Source organism: Prionailurus viverrinus, chromosome B4, assembly GCF_022837055.1.
Source record: "Prionailurus viverrinus isolate Anna chromosome B4, UM_Priviv_1.0, whole genome shotgun sequence".
In the NCBI taxonomy this organism is placed as follows: Eukaryota; Metazoa; Chordata; class Mammalia; order Carnivora; family Felidae; genus Prionailurus; species Prionailurus viverrinus.
Window position 1 is genome coordinate 102907573 of NC_062567.1, and position 22440 is coordinate 102930012.

At 36.9% G+C, this 22440-nt stretch overlaps 1 protein-coding gene and 1 pseudogene across 2 annotated transcripts in view; one reads left to right on the plus strand and one right to left on the minus strand.

Moving 5' to 3' along the window:
* TMTC2 (transmembrane O-mannosyltransferase targeting cadherins 2) overlaps positions 1 to 22440 on the plus strand; it is a 416958-nt gene that overhangs the window by 101946 nt on the left and 292572 nt on the right. The window lies entirely within an intron of this gene.
* Positions 7710 to 8193, minus strand: LOC125169803 (60S ribosomal protein L32-like; annotated as a pseudogene).

Here is a 22440-nt window from a genome sequence, read left to right on the forward strand (position 1 = left end):
TTTTATGAGGAAATAAGTGGAATACCTTTTTTTTTAAGTTTATTTATTTTGAGAGAGAGGGAGAGAACGCACGTGCACACGAGCAAGGGAAGGGGTGGAGAGAGAGGGAGAGAGAGAATTCCAAACAGGCTCTGTTCTGTCAGTGTGGAGCCCGACATGGGGCTCGGTCCCATGAACCATGAGGTCATGACCTGGGCCAAAATCAGGAGTCTGCCTCTCAACTGACTAAGCCACCCAGGCACCCCCTAGAATACCTTTTGAACAGTCACATGTCTGCACACAGAATCCCAGGTGAAGTCAAATGTCCTGGCCTTTTGTGAGACACAAATAGAAATAAGTAAGAAAATAATAGTGATGATAAAGCAAGTAAACAGAAATCAGTATATGTTTGTCAGCATAAAGCAGAGGGGTTAAGAATTTAACCTGGTTTCAAGGGGCACCTGGGTGGCTTAGTCAATTAAGCATCTGACTCTTGATTTTGGCTTAGATCACAATTTCATGGTTCATGCGTTTGAGCCCTGCATTGTGCTCTGTGCTGGCAGTGTGGAGCCTGCTTGGGATTCTCTCTCTGTCTCTCTCACCCCTCCCCTGCTTGTGCGCTCTTTCTCTCTTTCTCTCAAAATAAATAAGTAAACATTAAAAATATATATATATAACCTGGTTTCAAACCCTGGCTCTACCAGCTGTGTGATACTGGGTAAACTGCTTAATCTCTTTAGCCTCAACTTCTAAATCTGTAACTGAAGGTGAAATTAATACCTTTCTCATAGAGGATTGCTTGCAGCTTAAATGAGATTATACCCCGAAAACTCTGAAGTTCGTTGCCTAACCCGTCGTATCAGCACACTAGCTGAAGGGAATAAGAAAACCACCAAAAAGGCTGCTGCTCCTGCGGACATTGGGAAGCAGGCACTTCCCAGAGCTTGGGGAGACAGCTGGTTCCTTACCTGGCAGTGCTTCTCGCCTGTGTCTGCTGTGGTCCCTGACCCTGTCAGGGTTTCTACCCCTTTCAGATTTTGTGTCTGGGTACCAGGATACTTGATCTCAGCGCTTGGCACCCAGCTGGGCATCAAGCCTCTTTCTTCTCTTTTAAGTTTCATTCATTGTTTTTTTTTTCAGAGCATTTTTGTCATGAGAGCAGATTATTGGAGGAAAAGGAGGAAAAAAGTATAAACAGAATTTACTTAAGTTCCTAAGTAGTAAATGCTAGTCAATAACCACCCTGCCACCAAAATTCTAGTAGTAGTTTTAGTGTTCTCACACCATGAACTTGGAAATGTATGATTTCTTCTCACTGATGAAATAATAAAAATGTCATGTCCACGCTTTTTGCAGGCATAGGGAGAAACCAGGGTTTGTCCTTGCTGATTTTTAACTGGCAGAGTCCAATCTTCTACAGGCACATTTTTCCCGTTAACGTTTACTTGGAAATATGGAAATTGTTTGTGTGTGGCTTAGAGCTGTCCCCGTTGGTTGTAGATCATTTTTAAACAACAAAGAGGGGGTTAAATCAGAAACACACGTTGGCATGCTTAGAAGGAGTGTTAATGGAAGTTCAGGGTACCAGGCTGTATTTTTGTAACTTTTATGTATTTTTTTTATCGACTGTGTTTATTTTTAAACTTTTTAAAGGGGAGGCAGGGGTTTTAACAACTTCTAAAATATTTGACCATCATTTTTAAGACTCTTCTATGTATGAGGCCGTATGCATGGGGCAGAGATAAGGAAAGCTTCCAATGTAATAAAGGACATAAGACAAGTAGACAGAAGTCATTTGAATGAAAAGAACTGATTCCCAACTGGAGAACTCAAGGAAACTTTTTTAGTTTTCTTCCTTGAGGGATGAAACTGATTCTGACAAAGAAAACAGGATGAAGAGGAAGAAAATTCTGAGGAAAAGGCATGACATACACAAAGGTGAAGTGCTGGTGGGGAGGCTGGTGCTGTGGTGGGGAGGCTGGTCTGACAGTGTAGAATACCTTGAGAAGATGGTATGGTGATGGGGAGAGCCTCGAAGGAGCTCCTCTAGTATTCCTGGTTTATAGATGTGAGGCCTGAATGTCGTTAATGAAGGCAGGAACGTGGAGAGAATGACAAGGGGTGTGAAATATTGTAAAAGTGTTGTCAATGAGATTTAATGCAGGTTAGATATGAGAGGGGATCAAAGATGGCCCCAGTGGTGTGATCCAGAGTTTCTGGGAAAACTGGGTACCATTAGTAAATGTAAGGAATACAGGAAGAAGATGTTAAAATTTAGATATGTTGAATATGAGTGGGTACTATGAGATCATGACATTCAGTTGGATATAACTAACAAGGCAAGTGGAAATATGAGAGACTTAGTATTGTAGATATTGGACTCATTCTTGACAAGACAAGACAAGACAGTTGAGTTCCATGGGGTCGATGGTATTCTGAAGAAACCGTAGAGTTAAAAGCTTTCTGATGTGGAAGATGAAATGAAAACAGAAGAGAAGAGAAAATAAGCTTCGAGCAGAAAAGAGGAGTGCTGTGTCACAGAGAATGATACAGGGGAGAATTTTAGGAATGCAGGGGTGCCTGGGTGGCTCAGTCCGTTGAGTGTCTGACTCATGATTTTGGCTCAGGTCATGATCCTAGGGCCATGAGATTGAGCCCAAGTCAGGTTGAGCATGGAACCTGCTTAAGATTCTCTCTTTCCCTCTGCCCCCCCTTCCTCCTTTCGTATGTGCGTGTGTGCTCTCTTTCTCTCTTTCTAAATAAATAAATAAATAAATAAATAAATAAATAAATAAATGGTGCATTAGTTGACCGTCTTAAATGTTCTTGTGAGATTAAGGAGGTTGGCCACCTTTCAGAAAGCACTTTGACCAAGAGCCATGGGTTCCAGATCAAAGTATATGGAGCTAAGGAGTCTGTAAATGTTAAAAAGTGAGAACTGCTACTTATAACGATGTTTTTCTTGAAATTTTAAAAAATTTCTTTATTTGAAACATCTTGGTAGATTATTTTTGTTGCTTGGAACTGAAGTTTCTGAAAGACAAATCTTGAATTTTATAATTAAGTAATGTTACCTTTTTGCCCCTGGAAACTTTATAAAGCAGTGATAATTAAATTTTGGTTTTAATAATAAAGACAAGCTATGCTTGTGACATAATAGCTGCTTAATTAAATATTTACTTAAATTCCTCTTTTGCCCAGCCTTATCCCTACCTGAGTATAAAAGGGCTATTTACAGAGTAAGGTCTCATTAGATGCCTATTGATCAAATAATATCAAGTTTAAGTTGTAGTTTTAATTTGTGGAAGGAGTAAGTTATTCTGTTTTCCAGAAATTTCTTTAAGTGAAACTCCATATTTTTTATTAATTTTTTTTAATGTTTATTTATTTTGGGGAGAGAGAGAGAGACAGAGCATGAGCAGGGGAGGGGCAGAGAGAGAGAGGGAGACACAGAATCTGAAGCAGGCTCCAGGCTCTGAGCCATCAGCACAGAGCCCCCCTGTGGCTTGAACTCTCACAAGCTGTGAGATCATGACCTGAGCCAAAGTCGGGCACTTAACCAACTGAGCCACCCAGGTGCCTTGATTGGAGCTCCATTTTTATGAGATATCCTGCATTTGAAGACACTGGAAATTGGCATTCTTCAGAGCCATAGATATAGGACAGGTTAACCATAGATATAGAACAGGTTAACCATACAGAACTGGTTAACGAGATCTGTAACTTGACAGGGACCCTGTGTAAACACAGCAAGTTGCCCTTTTGCATATTTGCTTTTCCACTTTTTTTTAAAGCTCTGGTCTTTCATTGCTGCCATCAGTGATGCTACATGAGATTAAAAAAAAAAAAAAAAGTAACTCACCAACCCTTTACTGAGGGTCTGTATTGTGCTGCTTTGGGGACTGTAGAGATGAATGATACGGTAGTTATCCTTGAAGTATATGCAGTGTAGTAGGGGAGACAGAAGTAAACAGAGAAATTACAATTCAGCCATTATAGTGTATGAACAAAGTCTGGAGCAGGGCGTGTGGGCATGTAGAGAGAGGTGTAAAATCTAGAGAAATTGAAAGGCAGTCCTTAATTTTGTGCAGTTGAGTTAAAGATTGTCAGATAACAGCAACCTAAGCACTTCACAAATGATAAAGGTTTCAAAAGATTGTTTCCTTTACTCTTTCTGCTTTTTTAAAGGAAAGAAGAAAGGACTCAATTAGTCACACAAATACAGTAACACTTAAAATTATTTAAGTCAAGGAGTTAGGAGTTAGGATGATTTTTCCATGGCAGCCAAAGTTAAATTTCTCCTCAACTTCCCTACAAGGGCCAAATAAATATTCAAATGATAGTATTTGGCATTTCTATTTATTTTATACTTGGTATTTGGGATTTCTATTTCTTTTCTTTCCCAGGGGGAGAAGAATATAGAATGTGGATATACATACGCCATTCTTAAATATATGGATTGTGTACATGTCTTATCCACTCTTAGAAAATCTACCCATAAGTTTATGATACCTAGCACAGAATCTTGTTCAGTTCCTAACAGGAATTTAGTTTGTATGATTGATTGAGAGCTTGGCAAACAGGAAGGGGATGTAGATCCTCAGATTCTCAATAATTAATAGAAATATTCAGAAATATTCTAGGATACAAATGTGCTGCCTCACTCCATATATGATTTGTAAGCCTATGAAGTAGACAAATAAGGAGGTGATTGTATTCATAGCCAAATGATTTTTCTCTTTATGAAAGGATTCACCTAGGGTTCCTTTAATTAGGTAGTTTACTCAGTGCATTTAAGTGTTAGTTTCCAGACCATTAACTCTTTGACAGAAGAATGGAGGGGCAGAGAAGCTTAAACCAGAGTATTGGGAACAAGCTTCTAGATTGTATTGTTCATAATGGAGCAAAAAGAAGGATGAATGGTTTCCTTCAGTGTTGACTTCTGGGAAAATATAATTTCCTTTTCATATCATATGTGAGTACTATCTCTATAAGATACAGTTGATAGGGAAGTGTAGGTTTCATCTGAGACATAATGCATTAAATGTAGACTTAGGTGTTCCAGAATGGTAATCTTTGAGGCAAGGCATGTTTCTGTAGCTGATGTAAATAATATTCCATAAACCTGTTTTGGGATATTAGATAAATTATACATGGCCTCTGAATGTGTGGCCAAATTGAATACAGGTACATGGATGGATGAGCATCGTATGAGGCCAAATCCACCTTCACTGAAATAACTACTAAATACAAAATGTCCAGATTAATTTATTCTGGGACAGCATAATTAGATCAATAACAGAATATTGGTATAACAAGCGGTAGAGTCATCGTAACAAATACATTTATATTGAGACTTGGGCTAGAAAGCAATTGTCAGCATGTAAGTGGCTATATGAGGGAGTAAAATAAAACTATTTAAAATAAATATGGATGATAAAAAACAGAATTATCCCATTTATATTTGTAACTATCTGAAAGTTATTAGCCCTTTCTTATAATGGGCTTTAAGAAATTTCAAGTCTCACTTGAGACTTGGATAAATTTTAATTGGATGTAGAAGCTGGCATCTCTAGAATCAATCTTTAAAAAATGGTTTATGGGGATTAAATGGTCTCTGGGGATTAAAAAGCAATACAAACTATTAATAGAAATTGAGCTAAAATGTCCTTAAAATTCAACACCACAGAAATTAAGTGACCTAAAAAGTGACATGAACTGTTTTTGAAATGTTTCAGAAGAAGTGGCCGAAGATATAATTAGTGTACTCGTATCCTTTCAAAAAAGAATTTCCCAGGGGCGCCTGGGTGTCTCAGTCGGTTAAGTGTCCAACTTTGGCTCAGGTCACAATCTCGCGGTTTGTGAGTTTGAGCCCCGCATTGGGCTCTGTGCTGACAGCTCGGAGCCTAGAGGCTGCTTTGGATTTGGTGTCCCCTCTCTCTCTGCTCCTTCCCCACTTACTCTCTCTCTCTCTTTCTCTCTCTCTCTCTCTCTCTCTCTCTCTCAAAAATAAACATGAAAAAAAAATTTCCCTGATTTTATTATAGTGCTTGCCTGAAAAGTAGTTGCCAATGTAATTTTATTTTTATATATAAGATCATGTTAAGATCACAATAAAATGTGTTTACAATATATTAATAATCAAGCATTATGCACTCTTCTTTCACTTGTCCATTTACTTGTTCAGACATTTACTGATCACGCTCTGTATACTGCTCTAGAGGAGACCCTCTGTAGTGCAAGCAAAACTTGTAGTAGATGTTCCACTTTCCCATCCAGTGTTCTTCCTCACTGCTACTTGCTACATCTGAAATTCAGTTCAAAATTATAATTTACGTAATCTTTTCTTGTCTGTTTTGTTTAGATATTATAATAAGCCTTTTTACTAAGCCTGGTTTGGAGTTAGTGAGTTTTCAGTTTATTTTCTAACATGTATTTTTTCTTTCCTGTTGACATTTTAGTGTATGGGTTTTCCCTAATCAGCTTTTTTTTTTTAATTTTTTTTTTAACATTTTATATATTTTTGAGACAGAGAGAGAAAGCGCATGAACAGGGGAGGGTCAGAGAAAGAGGGAGACACAGAATCCGAAACAGGCTCCAGGCTCTGAGCTATCAGCACAGAGCCTGACGCGGGGCTCGAACCCACGGACCGCGAGATCATGACCTGAGCCGAAGTCAGACGCTCAACTGACTGAGCCACCCAGGCGCCCCCCTAATCAGCTTTTTTTAAAAGTGTAAATCTGTATGAGTTGAAAGTTTTGCCCATTAGTATATCAAGTTACACTTAAACTGCTACATCACCTCTCTTCTTGGTGTTAGCCACCACTTTCAAGATTTCTTACACTCTTTAATCCATTATGCACTGATTTTTTTCTAATGGAAAAAGAAAGAGCTCTCAATCGACTTTATACCCTGAGAGAAGATAATAAGACTCAGAAATTAATTATTTATAAATACACTAGTATTTAGATAGTAGATGAAAGCATCTATTGTATGAAATAATATATATTACAGCTAGTCACCAGTAGTATACATTGGCATAAGGAAGAAAATTCCAAATCCAGCTCAATAAATTGCTTCTTGAGAGTGTACTGAGTATCATGCTGGGTACTTTATAAGATAAACAGAAAGCCTCAGATCTTGCTTTTCATACCATTGTAACCTGGTTGGGAAGAGAGTCATAGTACATTACATGGCAAACATTACAAGGAGGTGGGAAATAACTGCAATAAAATTCCTTGACTGCACAGAAGGCATCATTGCTTAAAGAGAATGTTGCATTGCAAGTCATTTAAGGGGTTGAGATCTCTGAGGAGGAAATGGACATTTTGAGATAGTTCCACATGATGAAGAAAAGCACAGAAATAGTATAAAAATGTAAGATATAGAAGTGGCTAGAAATAGGTTATTATTGTTTTTTATTTTTAAATTTTTTGTTTTTAATGTTTATTTTTGAGAGAGAAAGAGAGAGACAGAGACAGAGAGAGAGAGTGGGAGACACAGAATCTGAAGCAGGCTCTAGGCTCCGAGCTGTCAGCACAGAGCCCGATGTGGGGCTTGAACTCACAAACTGTGAGATCATGACCTGAGCCGAAGTCAGAGACTTAACTGGCTGAGCCACCGAGGAGCCCCAGAAATAGATTACTTTTAAAAGAGTTTTATTGTTTTTATTTTTATTGCTTGTAGTTTTATGGTTTTACTAACACGAATAAGACATGCACAGAGGCTGTCTATTCATTTTCTTCACTGTACAGCCTGACGTTGGGATTGGTGACTCTGATGGCCACGTGGGCTGCCCTTTCCACAATACGTTGAGGTTCTTGGAGGAGACATCATGAGCAATCTCTGTACAGTGAGATTTGTTGCACGTTCGCAGCACTTCAGACTCCCTGACGTTGTGGATTAGGGACTTCCGGGAGCCACTGGGCAGTACGTGCTTTGTTTTCATGTTGCTCCCGTAACCAACGTTGGGCATCAAGAGCTGGTGCTTAAATCGTGTGCACACCCTATTGTCAGTGCCTCTGGGTTTCTGCCAGTTGCACTTAATCGTGACTTGTCGTCCACCTGGTGCCCGATGTACTTCTTAGTCCTCTTTTTAATGATCTTGGGCTTCACCAGAGGTCTGAGCGTGGCTGTGATGCCAAGTGGGGGATGGCTGCCATCTCCACAGGCAGCGCCAAGGAGAAGGGGGCAAGTTTTTTTGCTTCTAGACATTTTCACAAATAATTATTTGCATTTTTTTCTTTGTTTTGAACCTGAAGTCTCTAGGTATAGATAAGGGTTGAAGGCAGGAGTAGATTCTGTGTGTAATCAGTCCTTGACAGTTGCCTGGAGCTTAGTGGTTTTGGGACTGGAGTGTAAAGGTAAGTTGGGGATTCATGTCAGGGATGACTAACATGTAAGAAATAATCTTCTCTTTCAAATTTCCACTGAGAAGAGACATAAGACGACCATGCTAGGAATGCACAGTGTTTGCTGCAGCCATCTTTTGTATTAGATAGAAATACCTGGGGTAGGTGTTTGTATAATTTGAATATTCTCTAAATTAGGCCAGTCCTTGCCATGTATGTCTCCTTAATCTCTGTTCATTTTGGAAGACCTGAAACTCTGAGAATTTATATACAGAGCCTTTTTCTGAAGAAACTGGCAATGTTTTGTTCCTTGTAATGATACTTAGTTTTGTTTTGGATAGGAAGAGCAAATGCCACTCAGCCTAATGAGAGAGAAGACTAAGTATAATCAGTTGTTCTTACGTATTACTTCCTTTAAAAGCATAGTAAAACTGGGTGTTTTCCCCTCTGCTGTGGTCAAAGGAAGCTTAGGCTGCTTGCTGTCAAATATTAGAAGATTATGATTTTTCTGGGGCGCCTGGGTGGCTTAGTCGGTTAAGCGTCTGACTTCGGCTCAGGTCGCGATCTCATGGTTTGTGAGTTCGAGCCCTCCATCAGGCTCTGTGCTGACAGCTCAGAGCCGGGAGCCTGCTTCTGATTCTGTGTCTCCCTCTCTCTCTCTGCCCCTCCCTCGCTCATGCTCTGTCTCTGTCTCAAAAATAAACAGTAAAAAAAATTAAAGAGGGGCGCTTGGGTGGCTCAGTCGGTTAAGTGGCTGACTTCAGCTCAGGTCATGATCTCGCGGTCCGTGAGGGCTGTGAGTTCGAGCCCCGCATCGGGCTCTGTGCTGACAGCTCAGAGCCTGGAGCCTGTTTCAGATTCTGTGTCTCCCTCTCTCTCTGCCCCTCCCCTGTTCATGCTCTGTCTCTCTCTGTCTCAAAAATAAATAAATGTTAAAAAAAAATTAAAAAAAAAATTAAAGAAAAAAGATTATCATTTTCTTTAAAGCATAATGGATGAGATTTCAATTTGTCTTTCATATCAAAGGCAAGGGTGTCATGTTTATAGAGTTCCATATTTAAAGCTGTTTTAATTTTAAAAAACATAGAAATTAATTATAACTTACACTAATAAAATAACTATTTAGAAAACAACACAAATACTATATACACAAAATATTGAATCTCAAATTGAGTCTATAAGATCCTCTTTCAAGCATGGAAAGTTATATTTTTCAACAAGGTTTTTATGAAACAGAAATCAACTATTTTTTATTTATTTTATGCAGTAAATATTTATTGAACACCCTGTGCTAGGTTTTTCTAGACATGGGGGTGCAGAAAAACCTACTCTTGTAGAGATTACACTGTAATAAATTAATGAGGCTTTGCATTCTCTTATATTTCACAAAAATGGTATTAATTTGGTTGGTTATCATTTTATGTTACTTAAACTAATATTCTGCACAAATTATAATCAGTGTTTTGCCAAAAAAATACAAAAAAATCAGTGTAAATGTGTATGTTATATGGAATATTTTAAGAGAAATTGTTTAGGGGCACCTGGGTGGCTCAGTCGGTTAAGCATCCAACTTCAGCTTCAGGTCATGATCTCGTGGTTCGTGAGTTCGAGCCCCACATCGGGCTGTGTGCTGACAGCTCGAGCCTGGAGCCTGCTTCAGATTCTGTATCTGCCTCTCTCTCTCTCTCTCTCTCAAAAATAAACATTAAAAAAATTAAAGGAAATTGTTTAAATTATTATTTTTAAACAAAGGACAGATAAGAAATGTCATATATTTGCAAATTTTTTTAGAAGCCCAAAATATAATTCTTCAAATTATAGTGGTAAGAGCTTATATACATCTTTCTGAACGGAACCATTTATAATATGAAAAATATTATTTCATATTAGATTCTTGCTATAGGTAAAATTAGTGCACTTTTGAGGCTTATTTGAAGTTTTCTATACCATTCTCTGCTTTCTAAGATATTTTAACATATTTGCAATTCTAGAAGAACGTTAGTGCCTTACTTTTTTCTTCTTCAGTAGCTTCTACCTCTTACTGACTGAAAGTAAGATCAGTTAGTTATCTTAGACTAGCTGCCCTTGAGTTTTATTTCAACCACATCTCTCTATAATTGTGATTGTATGGAGAAAATTGATTCATGAATCCTTATGTTCCTTGGGAATTAAAAACAAATCCCATAGGAGGTAAGGAATTACTTTAAAGTAATGGAGCAACTGGAAATCTGCATGTAGTACAACTTGTCCATTTAATGGAAACAGACTTAACTAACTCTTTTGAATGAAAGGCGTATTTGAAATGACATGAAATCGATTTGAAATGTGGATAGAACTAAAATCAAGTGGTGTTTTATTAACTTGATCTATTGGTTGTTTTCTGTATCATATGGGACAGCTGTGTCAAAGGCAGTTAAGATAGAATTTTGGAGGCAGCCTTTTACATGTGATAAAAGGTTGTCCCTAGGCTTATTGACATCATTGGCCACATGAAATTATAAACCCTTGACTGGCTTGGTCTGTCTCCCTCTCCTTTCTCTCTTTCTTTCTTTCATTCTTCTTTTATAAATATTTTATAAATATTTCTTTTATAAATATTTTATATTTTATAAGCCACTAGAAAAATATAGAAATTAGGTTTTTCCTTTTATAAATATTTTATTTTATAAATTTTGTAATTTTTTATATTATATATTTTATATATTATATATTATAATTTTCATAATATTTATAAATTTTATAAATATTTTAAAAGCCACTAGAAATATTTTATTTTATAAATTTTATAGATTTTATAAGTTTTTTATATAATATATTTTATATATTATATATATTTTATATATTGTAATTTTTTATAATATTATTTATAAATTTTATAAATATTTTATAAGCCACTAGAAAAATACCGAAATTAGGTTTTTTTCATATAAGAAATTTGACTGATATAAAGCGTGATTTTTTTTTATGATTAAAGACTGGTTTGAGAAACAGTGAAATCACTTCTAACCTCTGTCCCTAGAATATCAGTTTTCATTTTTGATTATTCGATTTAAGTAGTATATATAATTTGCTTGATTGCAATCATACTGTAGACCTAGTTGTTATCATTCTGTGGAAACTCGGTTTTTAACAAACCTATCAGACCAGTACATTCATATATTCCCTATTCACTTTAATAATGATTACAACCATCTCTTCCTTTCAATGTGTGGGAACTCAGCTACTTAGTACTTAAGACAATATGTATGTTTAAAAATTTCTTAGTATCTATCTAGTTTCTGCTTGAATGTTTATGTTTATCGAGAACTCACTACTGTGTAGCAGCAGCCTGATATATTCCTGGGCATCTTTAGTAGTTGCTCTGTTACATTGAGTCAAAATACTCTTTTCCTTATACTTTCCCTTATTAAGCCTTGTGAAACAACACAGAAGTCAGCTAATCTCTTTGCCCAGTGACAGCCTTTCAAATGTTTTAAGCCAATGGTTCTATCTACTCTTTAGCTTTTTTTCTTTTAGTTTGAACATCCCATTTCCTTTGTTCAGAAGTTTATGTGGCTTTATTTCTAAGTCCCTAACTATTCTGGTCACCTTTCTCTTGACATATTCCATTTAATCAGTGTCACATTTAATATCTAGCCCTATACTGAACACTACCATGAAACCACTACCTCCCTTGACCTATCAACTGTATTTCTACAGTTTCATAAGCTTTTCTGGCAGCCAGTTTACACTACTGGGCTTGGTCAATTTTTTCCCCCACCCTTCCTCCTCTTTTAAGCTGTATTTCCTTCTGTTGTCTTTTCTATATGCAGTCATTGTTTTACCATAATTTTCAGACTTCAAGTTTTAAGTCTGCTTTATTGATTTCGTTGGTATATATTCATTCATTTATGTGTGATTTTAACAAATATTTATTGAGCTCCTATATGCCGGGTATTCTAGCGGGTGCCGATAGATCATAATGGTCAAGATGTAGTACCAAAATGTATTTCCTCCGGTGTCTTGTGACCCTGATTATGCCATTAGAGGGGAATGATAATAAAGAAGATGATGATGATGGTTATAGCCAACGATTATCAGGTGCTGCTATATCTAGCTCTAACGACAGTCCTTAAGGTGTAGGTGCTATTATTATTCCCATTGTACAGATGAAGAAACTACAGCTCATAGAGATAAAGTAACTTGTTGATGGCCAGCTGGTGGTTGGCAGAGCTCGCATCACAGTCCAGATGATGGCGTGCAAAGTCTGTTGTTTTAACCATTCTGCGAAGATAGGAACAAGGTAGAAGTTTAAGTAAGGGAAAGACTTTGCTTTTCAGCATGAATGGCAAAGACTTCTTTGAAGAAATGGGATTTTGAGGGAGATGTTTCTAGCAGAGAAACTATCACTAGATGGGGGTGGGCACGAGGGTGGAAGAGTACAAAGCATTAAAGAGGAATCCCATTTGTTCAGTTTAGCTATACTGTGAGATACATATAGGCATGCTGAAATGTAACAGGAAAAGGAACTAGAGACAGATTGTTGAGTACCCTATGTATCATGCCCATATAAGTGTGTTGTGTTGGTAAGAAGAAATCATGAATAGTTTTTGAGCGAGGGTGTTCCGTAGTCATATCATGCCTTAAAAATACGATCTTGTAACATTCAGGAAGGATTACAAAGGATGCATATAGATGATCAGACTGGGAACAAATTCAGGGCTTGAATAAGTAATCAAACTAAGAAGTAATCAGAGCCAGACTTACCAGTTATCAGTGGAGGGAACATAAAGAACAGGTATGAAAAAGACAGGACATTGCTTCAGTTGTTTTGAGTTTGAAACCAAATGACTATTGGAAGAAGCAAGAAGTAATAAATGAAAATGAAGATGCTGCTAACGGAAACAGTCAGATCTGGTTGAGGATTTTTTTTTTTTTAGGAAGATGAGGAGTAGTTGACCTTTAAAAAATGTTGAATTTGAAGTATTGCTGTGAAATCCAGATGGAATTATCTCACAGGCAATTTGAGAATCAGTGATATGGAAGAAAAGGTAAGAGTGGTAGATGGGAACCACTGTTAGATGTAAAGGGGTAGGTGTAAAACATGGTGCATGAGGGCAAGAGGGCACATTGCAAGTGCTACTTCTAGGCTTGGAGATGACTGAAGGGATTTTCTGAAAGTAGTCTGTGACAGATATCAGCTTGGCTGTTTTCGTAAAGACTTTGTGTATAATTTCAACTTAAGCTCTTTGTTCGTGCATTTCCTGATTTTTTTATGCTACATTCCATGAGTGGGTCAACCTCAAACACTTCATTACTAAGACCAGATGCTAATTCCACTATCTTGGCCAAAGTTTCAGATTTTCCTTTAAATTTAACAGCCAAATCCTTGCCTTATTTTCATTTCTTTCATCACTTGGCTTGAATTCTTCATGGTTCTCTCTTTGAACTCTTTCCTTTTGTAGTCTGCAAATTCTGTCTCTTCTGATTGCATGTTCTTAAGTGTTTCTTACCCGGTTGGCATCTTGTGGCCCACCATCCTATGCATGCTTCATCACCAGGTAGGCTGCATCTTCTGATTTCATTGAGGTTTCTGTAAAGTATTGCAGTTTACCTGTGTTGCAAAATGTAGCTTGATTTATATTATTTGATAATCATTTCTTTGGGATTTCCTGTGTGGTCTTTAGAGTATTACGAAACCAATGGCCTTCCATGCCTCTGGCAACCAATCAGCTTTGTACTGTTTAGTGGTAAGATTATTACATTTGAAAATATTTAAAGTCATCCTTTAAAAATTTTTTTTTTAATGTTTTTATTTATTTTTGAGACAGAGAGAGAGCATGAGCAGAGGAGGGGCCGAGAGAGAGGGAGACACAGAATCCGAAGCGGGCTCCAGGCTCTGAGCTGTCAGCACAGAGCCTGACACGGGGCTGGAACCGATGGACTGTGAGATCATGACCTGAGCTGAAGTCGGACGCTTAACCTACTGAGCCACCCAAGCGCTCCAAAATCATCCTTTTTTTTTTTTTTTTTTTTTTTTTTTGGAATACTATCCTTTTAATTTTACAGATTTTAAAGAAAGAAGAATTCTCTTGGGGCACATCTGACCTCATATTTAACTTTTGAAGGGAAAGTGTGGCTCCTCTGACAGGGTCAGGAATTGAATTCTCTATTATCCTTGAATTTTAAAGGGATCATAACAGTCAATCCATTATGGGAAATCTCTCCTTAAGTTTTATTGATGTTGGCAACTGTTCTGCTGAAGATAAATATATTTTTGCTTACTCTGTCCTAGGAAGAAGCAGAAGTGAAAGGTTGTAGGCTAAAGATATTGAATTAACTGCACAGTGAAGGTGTGACCCAGTAAATTTAAGGAGCCCAATATGCTTCAGTTTGACATGTTGAATTCATCTGAAAGATAATGCTGCCCATTCCCAGGAGAGAGTAATGGGCTTCATTAATTCCCATTATATAGGATGATTCTTTACAGGTGCATGGGCTGAGGTTTAGTGAGTGTGGTTTATTGGAAAAAGTCTATTTCTCCCTCTACTTCTGGAGCATTCTAATAGACCTATGTTAGCTTCACACCTCTCCCCTTTATAAGCAGACTCCTCATCTTTGCATTTCCACAACTGAATGTCCAAAATTTATATAAAAGGAAGTTTGCTCACTTAAAATTTTTTGTTGAGTTAAATGTGTTAGCTATTCTTTTTCTAATTCTTCACTTTAGAAGTGAGCACTGAAATTTCCATTTAGAGAACATTTTACTTGCTATAAAATGTATGAACCTCAGGACATTAGGAAAACCTAAATCATTTCAAAGAGACCAAACAGCAGTAGCTAATTTCCTTTTAGTGAAGTTAAGCTTCACTTGTAAAGACTTCACTTAAAGTTGAAAGGCACATATGCAGTGCCTTGTTCTCTATTACCGTCACCCTAGAATCAGGGGCTACTTTAATATTCGTTAATTTCTTGAGGGCCGCAGAGTTTTTAAGGGATTGCCAAAAAATTTCCAAAAAACTCATGAATAGATGGTACCTTGGTGACGATTTTAAAAGGTTGTGGTCTCTGAAACCTAGTGTGAGTATGTGATAAGATAGAAAGCAGGGCCAATAAAATAGACTTCCATTATCTTCCGGTACATGTATCGAGAATAGCTCTATTACCTCAAAGGACCACCAAAAATCTGTTTTTTTTTTTTACTTCAGATAACATTAGGCTGAGTTAAGATTTGTTAAAAAGGGATTAAAGAAGACAATTGGGGTGATACAACCAAACTTTCATCATTCATGAATGGGATAGTTAGAACTACAAAATAAAGCTGATGGCAGGTAGCTTTCATAAGATTAACAATAAAGAACAAAGGAGGAGAAAAATAGGAAATCTATGATTGGCTGGGGCCACCTAGTCAACCTTGTTTGGGGTCAGAAGGTCCAAATTGGTTTAGCTTTGGGAATTGGCTACCTTGAGAGATGGAGCTTCTACTCATGCTGGGACATTTACAGGAACACATGGGTTATCTAAATTTAAGCTTGCTAATGTGGTATCCTAGGTAGGAACAGCTCACTCTTGGGCCCAGAAATTTGTTTCAAGAGATGAGCAGACTTTTTGACTATAGTTGTTTCTCACAATAAAAAGGGCAGGTTTGTAAGTTAGTAAACTTCCAGTGACTAGAAATGTTCAGTAGAGATTGAAAAATTAGAGAAGATTCTAACTGGAATCTTTTCTGAGAAGAAAGATTGGATAAGGTTTGCTTAGGCAAATAAAATTTTTCTTCTGCTTATTCCAGCCCACACTCTAGAAATAGTTCAGGTTGAATTGTTGAAGCAGAGGTGGCACGGTGTATATGAACATGGGAATAAAAGTCAGAAGAGCCAAGAATTTTCCTTCTATAAAACTCTATTTTGTACATTTACCTGGTAGCTAAGACATTTTCTACTTTTCCTAAAACCACTTTTGTGTTTATTTTACTGTTATATAATATTCTTTTAGGAATTGAGCCTATGGTTCAGTAGTTCTGTATAATGCTATTTGGCCCGTATCATGTAATAATTCTTGGATAGGAGTCTTTGTAAGTGGAATGAAAAAAGGTCCTTTGTGCTGTAAAAATCTATTGCCTTTGACAAAGGAAAAAAGAATCACTTTCTGTGTGTCAGTGTTTACTACCGGTGACTTGTTTGCATCAAATTCTTCACTGTTGTTCATCAGATCATTTGCGTCCTTAGTCATTATACTTTGTTTCACTCCTCAATGAGAGTAAGCACAGGAGGCCATAAAAGAGGAAATTGACACATCATTTACTCCATAGTGTGGACTTCCCTACTTCCGTAAGAACCCAAGTTGATTAGCTGACCCTGATAACTGTTATCTTCTAAAACTCTGGATCAGTTGCCTTTTGTTGTCTGCCATAGACAAGATAGAAATTAGAGTCTAAAATTTTCCATTATCCCAAAGGTCAGCCGGCACATTCGAGAACCACTGATGTGTGCCACCAAGCTTGAGCCTGCCGGTGAGAACCTGCAGAGAGGCAAAAGGCAACTGATCCGGAATTTTAAAAGATAACAGTTATCAGGGTCATCCAATCAATTCAGTTCATTTGGGAGTAGGGAAGGCCACATTATGGAGTAATTCAAGTTCCAGCTTCTTTATTCACTTGTAAGCTCAAGCTTGGCGGCACATGCTAGTTATTCTTCAGTGTGTAGGTTGACCTCTGTGATAATGGAACATTTCAGGCTCTTATTTCTATCTTCTGTGTCTTTGGTAGCATTTTCTGTATTGTGTCCAGCAACATGCTTTACTTACATTTACACCTTAGAGGAAGAAGGGAGCTGGAGTGATGATATTAAGGAGGGAGTCAAATCGCCTATTTTTCCCTGTGTCTTATCATTCAATGTTTGTATCTCCCCTTTTCTTCATGGAAATAGTTTAGCATTTCTTAGACATGGAGCTTAATTTCTGGACTTCTCGGACCTATGTTTTGTTTTTTACTTTATGCTAGTATTGCCATAGAACTGCTGACTTGCCATGTTTTGGTTTTATATTTTAAGTTAATCAATGAGAAAAATACAATTTCAAATACTTCCAGATGATGTATATTATAAAAAAGTAATTTCTTTTGTCCTTGTTCCTGTTGTGGTCTTTTCCCTCAATATAAGTTTTCCATAGTAAGTCTTTGCAGAATAAAAATTGTTTCTTACTTATGGGAGGTCTAAAAAAAATGATGGATGGCTTAACTTTAATGCTTCCATCTTTTCAAACAAACATAACAAAATTTTGCCTAACTCTTCCCATGTGCATGGCCACGTGCTATAGACCATGATCCAATAGAAAAGTTAATTGTGAGGTTCTCTAGGTCATTGGTAACAGTGAGCATGGTTGTAGGTGAAGTATTTGTGTTTATTTCTTGTGTAAATATATGCAGAGAATGACATCCCTTGCTTTGATTGTCAGCATTTTTAGGGCTCTGTGAATCTCTGTAATACTTAGTACGACCGTGCCTGCTAAGAGTCGTTTAACAAATACTCTGTGATGTTAAATAGTGTTCTAGCATGTTCAGCCATCATTTAATTACTCTCTCATATTCAGCCTGTTAGAATTTTAGGATGGAATGGGGCTTTTCCTGAAAAGAGATCTGTTTGAACCTCATGAACTACAAGCTAATTAATATGAAAATAAAAAAAAACTGCATTATTAGTGATTAAATATGCATCTATAAACTTCATCTCCAATCTAAAATAGTTGTAGTGGGTAAACTTTCTTATCACTATCATGTATTTTTATTATTTTTAATCGTGCTGTGTAAAGATAAATTCACAGTAGGCATAAAGTTAAGATCTAACCTTTTCTAAATAATTCCTAAGAATTAGTATAATGGGCACTCTACAGCGTTTCACTTAGTTTTTAGGATTATTTATATTTCTAGATGTGAGGAAAATGCTTAAATTACAGCGTTTACAGTATTGCTTAGAAATGACCATCCAGCTACTGGTGCAATGTTTTCTTTTCAAGGAAGACTGCTGCTTTAGTAGGGTGCCTAGCTAGCTCAGTCAGTGGAGTGTGCGACTCTTGATCTCGGGGTCATGAGTTCAAGGCCCATGTTGTTAAAAAATAAAATCTTAAAAAGTTTCAAAAAAAAAAAAAAGACTAGTGATTAAGACACATTTTTTTCCATTCCTAAATTAACTCTAATGATTGGAAATTTTTTATTTTAATTAAAAGTTAATTTTCTTATCACTTTCAACATTAATGGCTCTTTTGTCAGACTTGACATCTCTTATTTTCTAACCATTTAGATAACATGGTTCCTAGATCCTTCATTCTTCTGGTATTCTTGTGGATATTCTCCAGTTTATCATGGTTCCTTTGGAAGTGGGGTATTCTGAACTAGACACTGCTGATGACCTCATATTGCTTTCTAAGGAAACTGTATATATTTATTAACTTACCTTATGTTTGTATTAATTATTCTTGCATGCAACTTACCATATTGATTCTTAATGGCCTTATGAATAATTAAAACACTCATTTTGTCTGCTATTAAGCCACAGTTCTCTCATCCTTTACTGGTACAATTGATTTATAGACTTGGAGTCTAGGTTTTTATATTCAAGTATGCTAAATGTAATTTTTCTTGTTTCTCTTTTTTTTTTTTTTTTGTCTCTTGGAAATGTTTTGAATATTGACACAGTAAATGGAAGAGTGACTGTCTCCTTAAATTTTGTGCCTCACTCTAGTTCTGGCCCTGCTCTCTTCCTTCCTTACCATTTTTATTTTCTTGGAACTAAAGGATTCATAGCCTCAACTTGAAAATATTGTTTTAATTAAATAAATTCATAGTAATAGTGATGATAACAGCTCTTTTATTTTAATTTTATTTTTATTAAAAATTTTTTTTTTTAACGTTTATTTTTGAGACAGAGAGAGACACAGCATGAACGGGGGAGGGGCAGAGAGAGAGGGAGACACAGAATCGGAAGCAGGCTCCAGGTTCTGAGCCATCAGCCCAGAGCCCGACACGGGGCTTGAACCTGCGGACTGCGAGATCGCCACCTGAGGTGAAGTCGGACGCTTAACCAACTGAGCCACCCAGGAGCCCCAACAGCTCTCTTTTAAAAGAGGGAGAAGTAAGCCTCATTTTACAAGTGAGGGGAATTAAGCTTAGAAGGATTAAGTAACTTCATTTGCATGTTGATTTATTCAATAATATATTCATTCAACAAGTCACTTATTGGATACTTGCTATGTGATAGGAACATGGGAGTTTGTTAAAAAATAGACGTAGCTTCTGCCTTATACCTCTTACAAACTGCTTTATAATTTTCATCAAAAGTACTTTTAATACAATGGGTTATTATTCAGAACTAAAAGGAAATGAGCTGTTGGAGAGCCTCTCTGGCACAGTTGGTAGAACATGCAACTCTTGATCTTGGGTTGTGAGTTCAAGCCCTATGTTGGGGGTAGAGTTTAGACAAAAAAAAAAAAACCCAAAAAAACACAAAACCCGAAATGAGCTGTCAAGCCATGAAAGGACATGAGGGAATCTCCAATGCATATTACTCACTGAAAGAAACCAATCTGGAAAGGCTCCATACTGTATGATTCCAACAATATGACATTCTGGAAAAGGCAAAACTATAGAGATAATAAAAAGCCTAGTGGTTGCCAGGGGTTAAGGAAGAGGATGGGGTGAGTAGGCAGGGCACAAGGAATTTTTAGGGCACTGAAACTATTCTGTATAGCATAATGGTAGATACATGTCATTTTACATTTGTCAACAACATATAATGTACACCACTAAGAGTGAACTCTAATGTAAAGCATGGATGTGGGTGATAATGATGTGTCAGTGTAGGTTTATTGATCTTAACAAATGTATCTCTGGTGTGGGATATCGATGGTGGGGGAGTTTGTAGGGGGCAGTGGGAACTGCTCAGTTTTGCTATGAACCTGAAACTGCTTTAAAAACAAGTTCTATTTTAAAAAGTATGCTTATATAGCCTATTTTTTCTCCCCCTTTTTGGGGGGATGGGGGAGGGTTTATAATATCATGGGAGGTTTCAGAAGTACCAAACTAAAACTCACATGTGTTCCTTGGTTATACCCTGGGTATATAGGCTATCCCCTGGGTTAGAAGCCATTAATGTTGTTAGCTTATGATACCAAGTAAAATGTTTCTGGGTGATTTTGTGGTAAATTGATTTCCAGTGAGCATCTCTTCCAAATTCCCAGTAGCAAATGGAGAATTTGACAATATTATCAAACATGGGTGTATTTTCTGAAACAGTTTTAGAGTTTTATAAAAATGCTTGTGACTATCCTGTGGTAGAGTTATTTTGTCCTTAGTACAGCTGAGTACATTGCAGTAGGTGGTGTTTTCCATTTTCTATGTGGTGGCCTGGCCATGACCAAATAAATTATCCTCATAATCCTTACATAGCCTGGGACAGAGCCACAGTCTGAATCCAGGTGTGGGAGAAAATGCTAAAAAAAGACGAGAAGGAGGGTGGAGGGGGCATCTTAAAATCCTTCTTTGAAATGACGCTAGAAGGAAACTAGAGTGTTCTGAAGAGTTTTAACTTTAGTGTTCTTTTATGGAACTGAAATTAACCTGTGGTAATACCTCTTCTATCATTGTTTCTGGAAAATGACATGTTCTATAAATTAATTCTTATATTAGCATTTTATATTCTGAAACATTTCCCTTAAAAGTTGGTGGAAAATCTTTCTAAAATGTATTTCATATTTGCTTTCCTGAACATTCATCTTTTTACATGACTCAGTACTATCATTATGATTATTAAAATTTTTTTTTTCTGTAACATGTAGACATATTCAGGAACTCATCATACATATAGGAAATGTTTTTCCCACACAAAATGGCCACAGGCTTACGGTTTTATTTTTGTATTTTAAGAAAATATCTTTAATATTTTTTCCTTCATAATTATGCTGCCAGGTGTTACTTTTGCTTTTCATGAGTACTGTAACAGGCTTTCCACATTTCCTGATTTGTTAAATCCAATTTGCTATGGAATAAAAAATAAGCGTATTTAGCTTGTTAGTATTTCTAAGTGTGAGTGGACAATTATTAGCATAGATATTTTCCTTGGCTTAGAGAAAGATAGGTAAAAATCTACAGTTGGGGAACATACAATTGTTTTAGGATTTGGATCTTTTGGTAGTTTCATATTGACTCTCATTCTTTATTTCTATAGGGAAACCCCAAGTATTCCTGTTTCTGGAAGGAGCTAAGTAGATTTTCCTTTTTTAAAATTTTTTGCTTTTTTTTTTAAAGTTTATTTATTGAGAGAGAGAGGGAGCACATGTATGTATGTGAGAGAGAGAGAGAGAGAGAGAGAGAGAGAGAGAGAGAGAAAGTGTGTGCATGCACACGCATGGGGGAGGGGCAGAGAGAGAGAGGAAGGGAGAGAATCCCTAGTAGGCTCTGTATGGTCAGCACAGAGCTAGATGCAGGGCTAGATCTTACAAACCCTGAGATCATATCTCAGCGGAAATCAAGAGTCAGACGCTTAACCAACTGAGCCACCCAGGCGCCCCTCTTTTTTTGCTCTTACGTTCTCTAGTTCTATCTCTGGTGCTGAAAGACAGGGTAGGTATTTCTTATCTTGATCTGTGTTCTAGTCCTGAATCTCTTCTTATACTTTCCTTTAATCCTTTCCAGTATTTCTCTCTTCCCCCTACCTCCCCTTACAAAAATAGAAGAAGAGTAATGTGTAAATATTAAATCCTGGTGCTAGTTGTTATTCAGTCTCTTAGACAACAGGTATTGTATCTAAACCTTATAATTTATATTGAAGGGACTGGATCTTTAAGGAGAGACTACGTAATAATTTATGCAACAGGCAGAGTCTATTAGCAGAACCCAGAGCCCTCCTTGCCTGATAAGGTTTGGTGACCAGAATGGGTCACCATGTGACTTTGATATATTAATAAAAGTGAACACTATTAATTATAATGATTTGGGTCAGGGTAGTTCTAGAATTCACTTATCAAAGTGTATAGCACAGAGCAGGCATTCAATACAGATGTGTTGAATAAAGAGAAATAAAATGCTAGTTAGATGTTTGGATAAAAATTAATATATGTAACATGTATCAGTGTGTGCAGAGAG